The sequence below is a fragment of the Mesocricetus auratus genome, unplaced genomic scaffold (assembly GCF_017639785.1).
Source record: "Mesocricetus auratus isolate SY011 unplaced genomic scaffold, BCM_Maur_2.0 Super-Scaffold_100013, whole genome shotgun sequence".
In the NCBI taxonomy this organism is placed as follows: domain Eukaryota; kingdom Metazoa; phylum Chordata; class Mammalia; order Rodentia; family Cricetidae; genus Mesocricetus; species Mesocricetus auratus.
Window position 1 is genome coordinate 57,430,609 of NW_024429196.1, and position 15,989 is coordinate 57,446,597.

At 43.1% G+C, this 15,989-nt stretch overlaps 1 protein-coding gene and 1 long non-coding RNA gene across 5 annotated transcripts in view; one reads left to right on the top strand and one right to left on the bottom strand.

The window, feature by feature from the left end:
* The window catches only part of Fars2 (phenylalanyl-tRNA synthetase 2, mitochondrial), a 402,667-nt gene that overhangs the window by 373,972 nt on the left and 12,706 nt on the right, over positions 1 to 15,989 (top strand). The gene's annotated exons all lie outside the window — the stretch shown is intronic.
* Positions 1 to 15,989, bottom strand: part of LOC121143604 — a 36,746-nt gene that overhangs the window by 15,568 nt on the left and 5,189 nt on the right. The gene's annotated exons all lie outside the window — the stretch shown is intronic.

A 15,989-nucleotide genomic window follows, 5' to 3' on the forward strand; every position in this document is an offset into this window, starting at 1 on the left:
ATCACCAGAAAACTCAAACTTTCATACAAGCTTAAAGTAATTTTTGTCATTATTTCTGCAAAAAATGTTTTTATTAAAGGAAACACCATATGGTAACAGCAAGAAGAGTTGGTTACAAGTCACGAAGCTAGTTGGATTTCTTTCCAACAGTTAAATCCAAAATACTTATCACAGACCCTGCATTTAGAAGAAAAAAGTTGAAGCTTTCAGGATGCCTGAAAGAAAACTTTCATGAACAATTAGCAGTTGTTGTTGTTGTTGTTTTCATTTTCTAGAATGCAAAACTGAAGCTTATAAGATGGGATGTTAAATTCAAAGTATTTAACCAACCGGTAGCACCTGGCCCTGCTTCTCCACAGCAGAAATGTCAGGCACCAGAGTTCCATCAGGGGAAACAGCTTCTTTGTGGCTACAGCCTCATTCTCTCCATGTACTTAGTGTGCATCCACTATCTATTTTCTATCTCTGTAACCTTGTTATTTTATATGCATGTCATCATGTTCTGCGTAGCACTCTGCAGTGGTTTTTCTGCACTGCATAATTCCCTTGAAATGCCTTCCAGATATTGCATATTCTACACAAGAATCCTCCTGCTGCCTGGTGCAACAGCATTTTCACCTGATGGCTACAATCCCTCTGTCCCTCTCCTCAGAGTCCTAGTCCCAACCGTGTGTTACATGTACTCGTTGCACCATTTGATTTGATGGGCTCAGTATCTCTACAAGTAGATATTGCCACCAATGCCATTTTACTGAAGAAGCAATTAAGGCTTAGAAAAATAAACTCTACCAAGATCTGATACAGAAGCCACACTTGACACAGATTTAAAAGTACCTAGAGCCTTGTAGCTCAAAGTGAAATCAGACCAAAGGCCCTGACTGTGCAGACTCTTGCACGGCCTCAGGGCACATCCTTATATCAGGATACTTGGTGCTTGCATTCCTCTCTGCTGTGACCAAGGTTCATGGAGCCTCTTTCAACATTCTCTCTTCCACCTGCTTGTGGGCTGCCCTTCTACTGAGCAGAATGTCCCTGTGCTGGTGTGGGGGTGTGGGATTCGTGTGTGATGTAAGGGTAAGCTCTGGTGTGGAGGGGGTGGGATCTGTGTGTGATGTAAGGGTAAGCTCTGGTGTGGGGGGGGTGGGATCTGTGTATGATGTAAGGGTAAGCTCTGGTGTGGGGATGTGGGATCTGTGTGTGATGTAAGGGTAAGCTCTGGTGTGGGGATGTAGGATTCGTGTGTGATGTAAGGGTAAGCTCTGGTGTGGGGGGTTGGGATCTGTGTGTGATGTAAGGGTAAGCTCTGGTGTGGGATGTGGGATTCGTGTGTGATGTAAGGGTAAGCTCTGGTGTGGGATGTGGGATTCGTGTATGATGTAAGGGTAAGCTCTGGTGTGGGGGTGTGGGATTCGTGTGTGCTGTAAGGGTGAGCTCTGGTGTGGGGGGGTGGGATTCGTGTGTGATGTAAGGGTAAGCTCTGGTGTGGAGGGGGTGGGATCTGTGTGTGATGTAAGGGTAAGCTCCGGTGTGGGGGGGTGGGATCTGTGTGTGATGTAAGGGTAAGCTCTGGTGTGGGGATGTGGGATCTGTGTGTGATGTAAGGGTAAGCTCTGGTGTGGGATGTGGGATTCGTGTGTGATGTAAGGGTAAGCTCTGGTGTGTGGGTCATCTAGGGTCTACCACGGTCTCCTTGTCTGCTCTGCATGACTTTCTGTAGGTGTCAAGAGTCTCTAGATTTGTCAGACTTCTGGACTTTATTCTAGGTGAACTCAACCACAATGACCTCTGTTTAGTCTGCTGCAGACATAAAGGCTGTGTGTATTGGGGAAACACAGTGCCAAGTCTTTCAGGTCTAAGATTAATGAGTACCTGCAGCCAGCCTTGTCCCCCAAGTTTGTTTGCTAGGTTTGATGTTTCCTAAATCATTTCCTACACTTTGTTACAAGGATGCTCACATACAGTGGGCTCATATGGCATTTGTTGGTGTCTCCTCCCGACAGATCCAATTTGGGGTGCAGGTTTTCACCCTCAAAAAATTTTGTGTTTAATCATCTCACTTTCTCCCCATCCCTTATTGTGTCACCATCGTAGTGTGTAATGAGAAGCCATTTTCTTTGTTAGCCGCTTTGGTATATCACCCGCCAGTCACCTGGGCTCTGCCACATTGTGGTCCCCAAATAACACACAAGACGCTGTATTAATTATGAAGCTGTTGGCCTTGCTTGTCTCTTACTGGCCAGCTCTGCTTTAAGTAATTACCCCATAATTGTTAATCTAAGTATGTCTCTTACCGGAGAATAGTTCCGGGCTCCTACCCCATGGCGTTACATGTTGACTCTCCTGTGTTTCTCCTTCCTAGAATCCTCCTGGATTCCTAGCCCCACCTATCTAGATTCCTATTGGCCAGCAGTGCTTTATTGACATATACACAGGACTTCCCCAACAGTAGTGTATTTCATCTCTTCCTGGTTATCTTACCCCTTTCATTCTAAACACAGTTTGTTCAAAAGAACAGCATCTGAGGAATGAAATTAGGAAGATGAATGTATACACTAATGGAATAAGAATCCAAATAGGTTGCTAACTGTTTTTATTTCTGTCAATATATGTAGTATCCTGTAGATTCTGGCTTCAATGATAATTTTGCTTTTCAACCTTTTTTCCCCACTGGTACAAAGCTTCTCCTTATTTTTTCCTCTATGAGTAGAATTTTTTGTCTTAGTTTGGTTAGCTGCTTGCTTTCTCCTACAGTTCTACAGCTTCACCACTACTTCCCCTTCCCTACTTGCCCCCTGCATTTTCAATGTCTGTGAGAGGAAGATGTGTTTGAAGAGTATTACAGTCACAGGAGGAGAATCAGGTAGTGTTGTTCAAGAAAGCAAACTTTTTATCCCAGTGTGATTACTTTACAATAGAAAAACAATCTTAAAGAAACTCCTGAACCTAGAAACAAACCAAATAACCACATTTCTACTGACAAATAGGGTTACAACACTCGAGAGACTATGTGCTTTTGTACAATGGCCAACCAGTTACATCCAGGTGTATATGTGTTCAAGTGGAGCAAATATAAGATTCTTCCATTAGGAAGGCATGCATTCTATAAATTTTGCAGCTAACTAAACCATGAATCATACTAAACCCTTCACTGAGGCTTTGTTGGTTCCTTTCTATGCATATTAGTGACAAAGCTAATTGGTTAAGTCAGGCAAAGTAAGAGATTAATAATGCAAGTAGAATAATTAGAATGATGCACTATAATGAAACATATTCGAAATTCATAAATTATTTATTTCTAGTATTATTTCAGACATCATTGAATGTGTATAACTCCATCCCAAGGAAGTAGATCAAAAGGACTGTATGAGGATCATGGGGCAGAGGCAGGATATTTGGGATCAATAAAGGCATCAGTTTTCAGTGCCGTGTGGGTTATGGCTAGTGATGTAAGTTTCACAATTTTCTCCCAGCAGTAATGCCAAGCCCTCTCAAGAACCATGAGATAGGCCCTTTAAGGATTCCAATATCATATTAAATGACAACTGAAATTCCTTTCAGACCTTTCACTTTTCTCATCTTGTGATGAAACACTTTAACTTGGCAACTTTTGTCCTTCAAAATGCCACAATGGAAAACATGGAGACCTTCTTTTCTCCACCTTACCCCTAAACCCTAGCACCCCTATCCTAAAGAACAGCAGGTCAGGTCAGAAGTCTGCATGACCTTTCTTGCAGTGACTGAAAGGTCATTGTGTATATTATGATCTCCAGAATACTTGACCAATTCTTCTAATTTTATTGTCTCGTTGCCACTGTATACAATGTTGGTTTGAATATTAGAAGGTGAAATCCATGCTCTATCATGACGTTCTGAAAATTTCATGGTAGGTCTTTAAAATGTGGATTTTTAAAAAAAACATGTTCTCTCTTGTGTGGTGATTGGAGGCTCATACCCACACTGAGAATTGTTTTCGCATTCGGGGTAGCTTTATAAGGGAGGCCACTATTGGTAAGTACCCTAGAAAGTTCATTCATTGAGAACATGCTGAGTTTAAAGTTGGCCATGCCACTCTTATGTTAGTCAACTTTCCATGATAGCAAAACACCTAAGATAATGAAGAAACAAAGAAGAAAGATTTCTTTTGGTTCACAGTTTTTGAGGTTTCAGTCCATGATCAGCTTATCGCCACTGCTTTCAGAACTATAACAAGATATCTAATATACAATAGGGCTATAACAGTGTTCCTTGGAGGAAGTAAAAAAAAAAAAGCAACAGCAAACATCAGCAATTACTGTAGGTTTCCTTTCATTGACAGCTAAATATTATGAGAAAACTCTCTCTCTCTCTCTCTCTCTCTCTCTCTCTCTCTCTCTCTCTCTCTCTCTGTGTGTGTGTGTGTGTGTGTGTGTGTGTGTATGTGTGCGTGTGTGTGTCTGTCTATATATGTCTGTATATGTCTGTGTATGTGTAATTCTTACTGTCTATTCCCTCTCAATAGCCTCCTTCTTACTGCCAGCCATATTGCTTCAATCATTGATTTATGTTTTTCTACTAGGTCCAAACTAACAGTGCATAACACTTATGACATGACAGGAACTTGCTTATAGAGTGGTGACCTAAGAGACAAGTTATTGGTAGCTAGGCCCATATCCTCCTCTAAGGAAAAACTCAGAGAATGTGTTTTCTTGTGGGTGAGAAAGTAGACTCACAGGTACAAGTCTGAGGACTGTGTCACAGTATGTGAAAGAACAGGCCTGAAAAGGCAGTGGGAGTCTGAGCCAGGGCCTCCACTGTAGGACAGTGTTCTCACTGCCCTCATCAGACAATGTGATCCCAACAGTAGAGATCAGCACTATATAAGCTCTATCTGTGGAAGAACCAGAGGCTCTGAGGAGCTCAGCAGCATTCCTGAGTCCAGAACTCGTAGTTAGCAAAGCTGAGTACAAACCCATTCTGCCTTATTCCTACACAACCTTCCTCCCCAAAGGGCTCCATCCATCCCTGTATCCTGACCAGCATGCAGCCAGAAGGTGCTCACTTTCTGGGAAGCAAGAGGAACCACAGTACCACTGTGTCTCTGATCCTAAGTACAGGAAGACCAGCACACAGAACAAGAGCTTATCAGCTTCTGTCCTGAGCCTCCTAGCTCCAGGGCAGTCCTGAAGTTGGTGCGTAGCCATGGGAACTGCACAGAAGGCAGCCCATTAAATCTTTAGTCCTTTTTATTACCACATATAACGTACCTACAGAAAAAGGGCATAAAACATAAATATGCAGTACAATGAACATCATAAAGATAATGCCCCAGTTAAAATCTGTTTAGATTTGGCAATTATATCATCAATGGCAGTGATCATCACAGGTATTTCCCCAGCCTGGTCATGCCTATATCTACGCATTTATACTCTCTAGTAAAGTCTTGGTATTTATACAGTAAACAAGACCATCATTAATATCCACAGATAACACCCACAAAATAGTACCTGACTCCCAAGGTGGCATAACTATAATTCTAGCACTGGAAAGCAGAGGTGAGAAAATCAGCAGTTCAAGACCATCCTTGGCTACATGTTGAGTTCCAAGCCAACCCAAGCTATAGTAGACCATGTCTTTACAAAAATGTAAGGGATTCTCTGGAAAGGAGCCATTCCAAACATCAAACTGCTTTTCTGGGGAAGGGCAATGGTGGCAGCAGAGTTCTAGTTAGCCTTGTTCTACACTCTGGCTCGTACTCTGCTAAGTTCTTGGGGGAAATGTGTCCTGATGAGATTTCCAGAAAATACAACATTTAAATGGTTGAGCAAAAGAGATAACTGTCCCTCTCAACATGGTCTTGCCTTTGACCCTTTTCTTTTTCCCTGGAACATAATTCTGGCCTTTTCTGTGAGGGTCAGAGCATCCCCACTTGTGGAGAGACCATCTTCATTAGACACACTTCTGTTTGCCTGGGCTTTAACGATCTTTTCTTTTTCATGAGTATCCCACATTGATAAATGCCAATTTCTATCTGTATGTGTCTCTTGTCGCTGAGCCTTTCTTTATTGGCTCTTTTCAAACACAGTAGAATAAAAAGGTCTTTTTGAAGATAACACACATGTCCACTTGCTGCAAGCCAGAGAAGAGGTAAATCGGGAGCCTTTAGAGGCACCTTTGTACCACAGTGAGCCTTCCATGGCCTGCATAGGCAAGCCAATCCCTGTGGAAAGTGCACCAGTGACAGGAGCCTGAATTCCCATGATGTAGACGTCCTCCCCAGCTGCTGCTACTGTCTATGGCAAAGGCTCATCAGGGCCTCCTTGCTCATGTGCTAGCCAGTCCTTCTCCGGGTCTTCAATTTCAGAAACAAAACATACCTTCTAGCCCAGGGGCTCCTTTCATTATTTTAATTACTCAGGTAATCTGTCTGATACCAAGCATTCCCAGGCAACTGTCACATAATTAGTTTTGTACACTGCTGAGACCAACCCAAAGCCAGGGTTTCTGCTAGGTGCCTGCCCTTATGAACAAAGACAGTGGCATAAAATGGAAGGGGAAGGTTTAGAGGGTATATGTTCATTTATGTGCACATACATACAGACTCATATATATTCAGCTTCAGTTTTGATGGTGTCTCATTTATGTACTTGACTTTGGCAGGTTCTTATCTAATGGCATAGTCTGTGGACACTTTGGGGATGAACCAGACAGTGACTTTCACTCCCAAATCATTGAGATTTTTCTACTCAGTCCCCCAGCTAACAGCCCAGTGGTACAAGGCCAGGCATATAATCAATGAGCAATACTCCACCCAAAGTCACTTTAATAACTCAAGGTGCCTGAAGTGCACAGGATCCCATGACATTCAAGGCACTGGTCCAGCCTGGTGTGGCACAGGTGAACTGAGCATATGCCCAAAGAAAAGGCATTAAGAAAATAAATGACATTTTCTCTGTATTTGCATTCTTTTTAAGAGAAATACATGATCCTTTGGTCATTATCTTGATGATACCACAAAGCAAAATCATTTTAATTGCGACATATGTGCATCTTAATGGGACCAGGTACAAAAAAAATAGTTTATCGAGTCTTGTTTTTCTCCTCCCACTACACCCTTTCCCCATGAAACTGAGGCTGTGCTAGCTCATTTAAAATATAGCCATCATCAGACACCCACAGCTAAACACTGAACTGAACTCCTGGAACCCAGCTGCAGAGAGGGAGGAGTGATGAGCAAAGGGATTATGACTTGGTGGATAAAACCCACAGAATCAGCTGACCTGAACAAGGGGGAGCTCATAGACCCCAGACTGACAGCTGAGAGGCCAGCATAGGACTGATCCAGACCCCCTGAATGTGAGTGTCAGTGAGGAGGCCTCAGCATCCAGATGGAATTTGAAAGCCCATTCCACATGGAGAGATGCTCTCTCCCCCTGGACACATGAGGGAGGGCCTAGGCCCTACCCCAGATCATATGACAGACTTTCAAGATCCCCCATGAAGGGCCTCACCCTCCTTGGAGAGTGGAATGTGGATTGGAGAAGGGGGTGAGGGAGGGTTGAAGGGGGGCGGGAGAGGAGGGGAGGGAGAGGGAGCTAGGATTGACATGTGAAGCAAACTTGTTTCTAATCTAAATTAAATAAAATAAAATATAGCCATCATTATATGTAGCACCTACGAGCAAACTCCTTGATGGAGTTTCACCAGATCCACAGTCTTTGCCCTCTAGAAATGTTAAACAAGTCAGAATAAAAGTGAGGAAACCTGTCTCTCTGTTAGAATAAAAAGTGCTGAGAGAGAAAAAAAAATCAATGAGCAACACACAGAATGTTTAGATTGTGATGGGGAGTTGTATGGGTTCCATCCAAGTTTTCAGGAGGGCTGTGGAGATGGTACCAGTTGAGTAACTACTTGCAGGAGATGAAGTAGTGAGTCCTAGAGTGTTTTGAGAAAGGTCATTCTAAGCAGAGAAAAGAGCAGTTGGAAAGTTTCAAAGGCCAAGAGTCGCAAACTTGAATGGATAGAGAGTGGAAACCAATGACCACATTAGTGCAGGTTTGAGTGGTTATATGTATAGGAGATAGTCAGAAATAGCAAATGGGGTCTAGATCACACGGGTCTTGTAGTACTTTGAAAGGCTGACTTTTAAACAGCTAGGGAAAGCTCTGCAAGACACAGAGCAGAGATGACTAAGCATGACTTAGCACTTTGCCTACTCAGAATGCAAACGTAGATGCAAGACACAAGTGGACCATTGTGGAAATTCAAATGCAGATGGTGAGTTCTTAGGTGCTAGTGACAGAGGATGAGGTAAGATTTGGTATAAATATATTTTTTAATGTGTGTGTGTGTGTGTGTGTGTGTGTGTCCCTGTGTGCCATAGTATTGATGTAACTTGCAGGATTCACTACTACTTCCACTAAGGTCCTGGGATCAAGCTCAGGTCCTCAGACTTGGCAGTAGGCACCTTCACTCCTAAACCAGTGGCTCTCAATCTTCCTGATGCTGTGACCCCTTAATATAGTTCCTCATGTGTGGTAAACCCCAGCCATAAAATTATTTTCACTATTTCATAACTATAATTTTGCTACTGTTATGAATCATAATGCAAGTATTTTTGGAGATAGAGGCTTGTCAAAGGGATCAGCAACCCAGAGGTTAAGAACAATTGCTCTAAGCCATCTTGCCAGCCCTGGGTGTATGCTTTGAAGTCAGAACCTCACATCCCAGTAGAGAGTGACGGTTCATAAAACCAGCAAGTAATCTGAGGGGCACTTAGATTATGATGATATCCACATGCACAGGCACATACATGCATGTACACACCTTTCTTACTCTGTCTGTATGAGCATGGATGTACATGGATATGCCTGCATGTAGAGGCCAGAGGACAATCTTGTTCAGACACAGCACTAGGTACTGACAGAGCTTGGAACAGTAACCCAGATTTAATTCAGCTATCACAGCCAGTCCTCAATACTTACCACTCTCAAATTCAACAGATATACCCTATGTGCTGACTTGGGGGAAGACTATGGATTCTGGCATTTTGCTTTCTAATTTACATGTGATGAGTCTGAAATGGCAACAGCTTAGGTTTGCTACTGTTTTAAGGCGTCCATTACAAATTTTCTCCAATCCTCTTGCAAGTTCAAGTCTAACTGAGAAGCAGATATAGGAATTGAACAGGTGACAACCGCAGTACATACAGCTTTATTTCTGACAAGGCTGAGTCTGCTGGCTCCTGAAGCTGTCTTCCTGGGAATCCACACCCAGCCTACCCTAACAGAGACAGACCTTCATCTAAAGGCCGGGCCCCTCCCAGGGAGAGTCTGTGAAAGTGAAGCCATGTATTCTGTCTTTCCTGTTTCTCCAGATTAACCCTCCTCCCAGGAAGCAGCTCAGGCAGGGGAGGGCAGCATGATAAACATGAGGATGCCAGAAGACTGTTGATTCCAAGTGACAGGAGCACAAGGAAGTAACATCAGCACAATACACATGAAGGCTGGGTCTGCAGGGACATTCTCTTTATATCAGAAGTGGTGGCAGCCTAATTAAGTTTCTTAACCAGGGCTGTGGCATTGTCAGATTTTTATCTTTTCAAAGATCCTGCCAGCTATTGGAGAAGAGTAGTTTGTAAAAGGGCAACTCAGGGATGGGGAGGATCATAAAAAGGGAGACCATAGTGCTCACTGACCACCAGGCCAGGCTGTATGTAGGGTTCTGGTGGGGGTCTTTGTGTGGCCTGCTGTCAGCGTGTCTTCAGAACAAGTCGTAACCTGGGTTGGGCTGGACACAGCTATGGAGATCAAGGAGGCAGCTGTACCAAGCATGTCAGATATTCTGCATGTTGCGCCAGGAGCCACAACACTGGCCTGAGCCTTCAGAGCTCAAAGCTCCCAAGAAAAGTGTTCTGAGCTTCATCCCCACTGTGGAGATGCCTTCCTTCCAGCATCTTAACAGTTTACTAAGCATCTCACGGCTGTGACAGCAGTGCAGGCTGTTTCTGCCTCCCGCCCCTACAGAAGTGCAGTGTGATTGACAGAATGAGAAACACATTTGTGCATTGATGGAAGAGCTTCTGAGCCTTTGGTGAGCTTGCTTATTGCAGACCTTTTGTGAGGTACGAAGGTCTGCATTCATCTGCCATTCCGCACACAGCTGCTGAGTCTCTGTGCGGAGAGCTGGGCACTGAGGACAAAAGACTGCACAAGAGGGATTCGGTGTCTACTCTCTCCGGGGAGTGCCAGACCATCATAGCACAGTGACATGCGTACTAGGGGAGCACATGGAGAGCAGGACAGAGACCTCTTCTGTAGGCAGCTGCAGAATGAGCAGAAGTTAGTGCGATTGAGTGCGGAGGCACATATAGAAGAGAGAGCAGTATTCTCAAGATGTGGAATCAGCCTCTCATCAAATGAATGGGCAAAGGAAAGGGTTTCATTCAGCCATAATGAAGAATGAAATTCTGTCATCTGTAGGAAAGTGAATGGAACAGAGCATCATACTAAGTGAAGTAAATCAAACTCAGAAAGACATTCTCTCATATGTGGAATCTAGATGTGTACACACAACACGAGGGTAAGAAAGGGAGAGAAGGAAAACATTACCTCACAGTATCTTTTATGTGGACCTCAACTTAAATACATATTTAAATATATACATATGACATGAAAGCATAAGAGTAGCAAATTGAGGGAAGACAGGAAGGAAGGGGTGACTCTGACATAAGTATAATGACATACATGTGTGAAAATGTGGTAATGAAACCCACTAATATGTACAACTAAAAGTAACTGAGAGCATGGCAATTTCAGCAGCCTGAACTAGCCCTAACAGAAGTGCTGACAGGGTACCCCTCTTGTGGGATGCAGACCACGCTGTACCAGACACAGCACCAATTAGACTCTATCCCTGTCTTTCCCCTCAGTTAGCTGGGATTATACTATACAAGGCAGTGATCACATTGAAGACACACATTTTCATGAAGCTTGGCTTCATGAGAGAGGCAAATGGCAAAAAATGACAGCAACGAAGCCCAGTGGAAAGCTAGTTGCTTTAAGATGGGCTCAATTTCAGCTTGTGACAATACCATTGTGGGGAGGAAAGGCCCCAGGAGTCAGGAGGGGCAGCACAGGGAGAGTAAGGATGCTGTTAGACAGGGTCCTAGAGAATCTGAGAGATGCTGAGGGTTGGTGATGGCCAAATGGACTTAAGAAGATGTGATCACAGAGCCAGTTGCAGAAATGCCCATTCTGGAAGAAGGCCATCTTCTAAGATTACTGTTGAAGACTGGTTCCCTCTGCCTTCTAGGTCATCTCAAAGCACCTTGTTGGCAATTCTACTTTGTTTTTCTGCTTGGTTGGTTGGTTGGTTAACTTGGGGTCTTATTTTAGGATTTCCCAGCCTTTCTCTGCCACCATTTTGGATAATGCTTTGTATGCATCCAGTTGACTCAATCAAGAATCTGTTTCTTCATTTTCAACACCAAGATGACTGCCATAAACATTTAGAATTAGGTATATTTTGAGAGACAAAGGTGGGATCCTGACACCATACATATTTGTAGATTTGAGCATATTCTATGGTCCATACTCAGTCTTAGAAATGGTATTTGGAACCTGTCTCTAAGACCCTTCCTTGGGTGATACGTTATTTGGAGAAATTGTAGAGTTTGACCTCATTGACCTGTTAGTCTAGGGAAGTCAGCCAATGGCGGCCAGTGTTGGCCCCAGCTAATGCACTTGGACCTTTGCAACCTTTAACTTGTTAAATAATAGAATAGTCTAACCTAAAAGTAGGTGCTGCTTTCCTGGACACTTGATAGTTGGTACAATAATAAAGTGGCAACAATTCCCAGCAAGCAACAGATCGATTTCAGCCAAGTACCCTGACTCTAATTCCATAGTGACCTTGGACATGGCAAACACGAGGCCATTCCTCATTCATGATAAGCCCTTGATAACATGAGAAGGGGATTCTGAGTTTCTTTACATGTAGAAATTATTCTCTCTGCCCTAGTTTATGCCAGAGTGTCCTCCTAAATATTCCTTGTTTATGACATAATGGTCCCTTTCTCCTACTTATCACCTTGTCAGTGTTGGCAAATTAAAAACCATCCTCCAATTGGCTTGGTCCTGGGCACATCCCCTGCCCACACTGCTGTTGTGAAAGACCAGCCTCACTTATTGTCTCCCTTGTGATGTGCAGATGCCAAGATGGGAAAGATCAGTGATTTAAAGGAAACACTTAAGCTTCCTCTCTCAACCCTCCCCCTCCAAGATGTTACAACCAATACATCAGGGCTCCAGCTCTGTGTGCAGAGCTACAGCTAAATCATAGGAAACGTTTAATTAAAAGACAAATGGCAAAATAAGGTTGTGGTGGGTGCTTTCTAATTGTGGTTTGTTAGGTTTTAATTACTCATCATAAATTGTGAAAGCTGATCCACAGTGTGCCTTTGCACCACGTTCTTCTTAATCACAAAGACTCGTTCTCGGCTGCTGACAGGACGGGCTTGGTCTTCAGCATGCCGCGATTTGATCTTACACGACAGTGACTCAGCAGCTTGCCAAATCCAATTAGCAGTTTTTTGGCTGCGTATTCAGAGCAGTGAGCTCAAAGTCTGGCTGTGAACCCCTCACAGCCGATTCTTCCAGGCCATAGCCCACTCTTACCAGCAGTGACCTTTGCCAAGGAGGGACAGAAGAAAGGTGAGGTCCCTTGGCAAATTAGAAAAGCATTTTTCCAACTTGCCAACGTATGGTCAGTGCTTACCAGGGATTGAGAGGTAACTGGAGTATAGAGCTGGAGAGCCAGGGGTCTCAGTGATTGGTCATCTAAGATGGAGGCCAGAATGTTAGGCACTTGCTCAGGATGACATAAATGAAGTTTCCATGTCACTGCAATGGCAGCATCCTGACCCCAGGCATTGCTCCTCCCTTGTACGCATGTCTACCACTCAGAGCCAGAGCCATCCAAGGAAGGGTAAGTCTGGCAAGGAGGGGCTTCAGTGACCCTACTCCATCTAGCAGGACCAAGTGGGCAAACTGAATACTCTTTCTGGTTATGTTTGCAGATTTAAACATTTGAGTATATGAGAAAGCTTTGTATAAGTGTCTCCCAATCAAAGGAGGGACTCTTATTCTCATCAGCTAAAGATTCCTTCATGGTTTGGAGCACAGAGAGGAAGAAGGAGGTGGACAAGAGAACTTAGGTGTTATAGGAAATATTGTGAATCAAAGTCACTTCCTCCAAACATTGAATCAAAGTGGTGGCCTGAAGAGTCTCTAGTCTATCAATGTATTTGTTTGGTAACAGGGAAAAAAGGTATCTTCTTGGATAATTTTGCTTGGGGTCCTCCTGCCTCAGCCTCTGAGTGCTAGAATTACAGGCCTACTCCAACTCCTCTCGTGTTTTTCATTTCTGTGCTTTTCTGTTCTGCTTTTTTTTTTCCTTTTTGGCTTTTCGAGACAAGGTTTCTCTGTAACTTTGAAACCTCCCCTGGGGCTCTGTAGACCAGGCTGGCCTTGAACTCAAGGATATCCACCTACCTCTGCCTCCTAAATACTGGGATTAGAGGTATGCGCCACAACTGCCCAGTCCGTTCTGCTTTCTAAACAAGTTCCACATAACTGGCCTCCGTGTCATTGATCTGTGTCTAATCTGTCATTTATCCCTTCTACTCCTTTTAAATCACAACTACAATTTTATTTCTACATATTTTATGTAAATCTTTAGACTTGTTCTTTTTTTCTAAATTCTACACACACACACACACACACACACACACACACACACATTTGTTTTTGTCTTTGAGGCAGAAACTTATTATATAGACCAGGCTGACCTCGGACTTTCAATCCTCTGGCCTTTGCATCCACTGCATAGTGTATGACTTTGGGCTTTGAGGTTATGTTCACTGAACCCTTTTACTGGGTGATCCCTCACACTAGCCTTCTTCCTTGGACAGCTTCTATATTTTCTTTTGCTAGTTATCCTAGAGTTAAGACTTCCCAGAACCAATTTTATGTTGGCTTTTTAGCCCTAGGATCAGAGGTCATATATATGGTGGCTCATGAATCAGCTTGAGATATGGGTTGTGTTTGGTGGTTTGGTTTTTCAGGGTTGCTTCATTTCCTATGTCCTCAGAATCCACACAGAGCCAAGATCCCTCTATCAAATCTTCACAGGTATATTGGTTTCCTAGGGTATGCTACAATGGGGCACCAACCCTTTGCAGCATTCACTTGGGCAAGAATCTTCCAAATATCCATAACCTCTGATTTCATGTTGGCCTTGATCTTTTTTTTCTAGGGTAAATATTAAAATTCAAATTCTAGGCTTCCGTGACTGATACTGTCCTCCACTCCAGGGTGAAAACACTGGAGACATCCTGCTGCCACTTATGTCTTCATTTTGGTACTTGTTATCTTATCCCCTCTGCCTTTTCCTTAAAATAGTAGTGTCTTTTATGTAATTTGGCACATCTGGGTGTTTACTTCAGTAGGTTCTTTAGTCATCTTATCCTCGTATCATTCTAGAACTTCTGGGTCATCATGTCATAGACTGAGTGTCACTCATAGAGAGGATCTAGATTGGAAGGTGACACATCCTCCAATCACCCGTTCCAGCAGTCTGCACCAGACACATCTTCTGCCCACTCTTTGCTCATTCCCTGGCCCAGAAAAATTCAGCCTCAAGTGAGGGGCATAAACATGGATGACACCAATGTCAGTTCACACCATGATGACAATGCTCTTGGACCCTCACCTAAGATGCCACTTTGTCTCAGATGGTAAACCAGCCCTCCTGAATTTCTCCAAAACATTTTTAATGGACAAATTCAAGTTCAGAAGATTGATCGTGTTTCTCTCCTATGTACTAGAAATCTAAGCCTAAAAAAATGTTTCTTTCCTTAAAGTAAGAAAATACAGAAAGTGAGTACTTCTGCTAACCAAGTCTGAGTGTGGACAACTGGAAGTCAATAATACTGTTATAGGTTTTATTGACTCTGACTTTTACTTTATTAACACTTTGTTCCAAGTTGCTGACAAGGCTTTGCTTATTTGACTTCAGCTCTCCCTAACTGAGGGAGTAGTTAGGAACAAATAACACTGCTTCTATTTTATTGAAACCTGAAGAAATCTGTAGATTCATCTAAGTAGCAAGAATGAGGCAACTAAAAAAAATAATAAGCCTGTCCCAACCCCCACACCTTGCCCCAAGCAAAATTGCTTTTTTATAAGATCATGAGAAAGTGTTTTGAAGTTGATCCTTCAAGTTTCATCATGGGAACAGCCTTATCAAAGTTGCAGGTCCTCTGAAGTAGGGATGCCATTGAGACACTGGCCATTGACATCAGACGATGTTCATGGAGGATGAGAGTGTTTGGAGGCATCTGGACACCCTGCTTGTTACCCAATATTTGGGTGGACTTTGAACTTCTGTGAGCTCTGACTCATGTGTGTGCACACATATGTGCACACTCCACATGTCATGTCACAACTGCTGTAAAAATTAGATGATTTAATGAGTGTAAACTCAGTTCAGTGTTTCAGTAACAAAAAGTGATCCATAAATCCTTGCTATCACTAACCATAAATTTCTGTATCCCTCCCCCTCCTAGGAAGTTCTTTTAGAATGTTACAAGTTCCCTGAATTTCTGTGCTGTTGTCTCCTCTCTGGCAGGTGAAACAGTGTTCATTGTGCCTTCTTCCTTCTGCTGCTTCAGCACTGCACACATGCCCAGGCAGCAACTCTCTATTCTGTGCTCTAGGCTTGACTCCCTGTTTTTTTGCCTCTGACTTTTTTACCTTGTGTTTTCTATTGGTTATGAGGTCTTTAAAGAACCTACAACTCCATTCATAATTGATCATGTGACCTTTAAAATACTTTTTCTTTCTTCTTTTGCCTTTTCTTCTTTGTTCCTATACTTTCTATTCTAAGTAGTATCTCGTTCTGGATTTATTTTTTCCTTGGGGGATAAAAACATATTTCTAGAAGCATCCTGA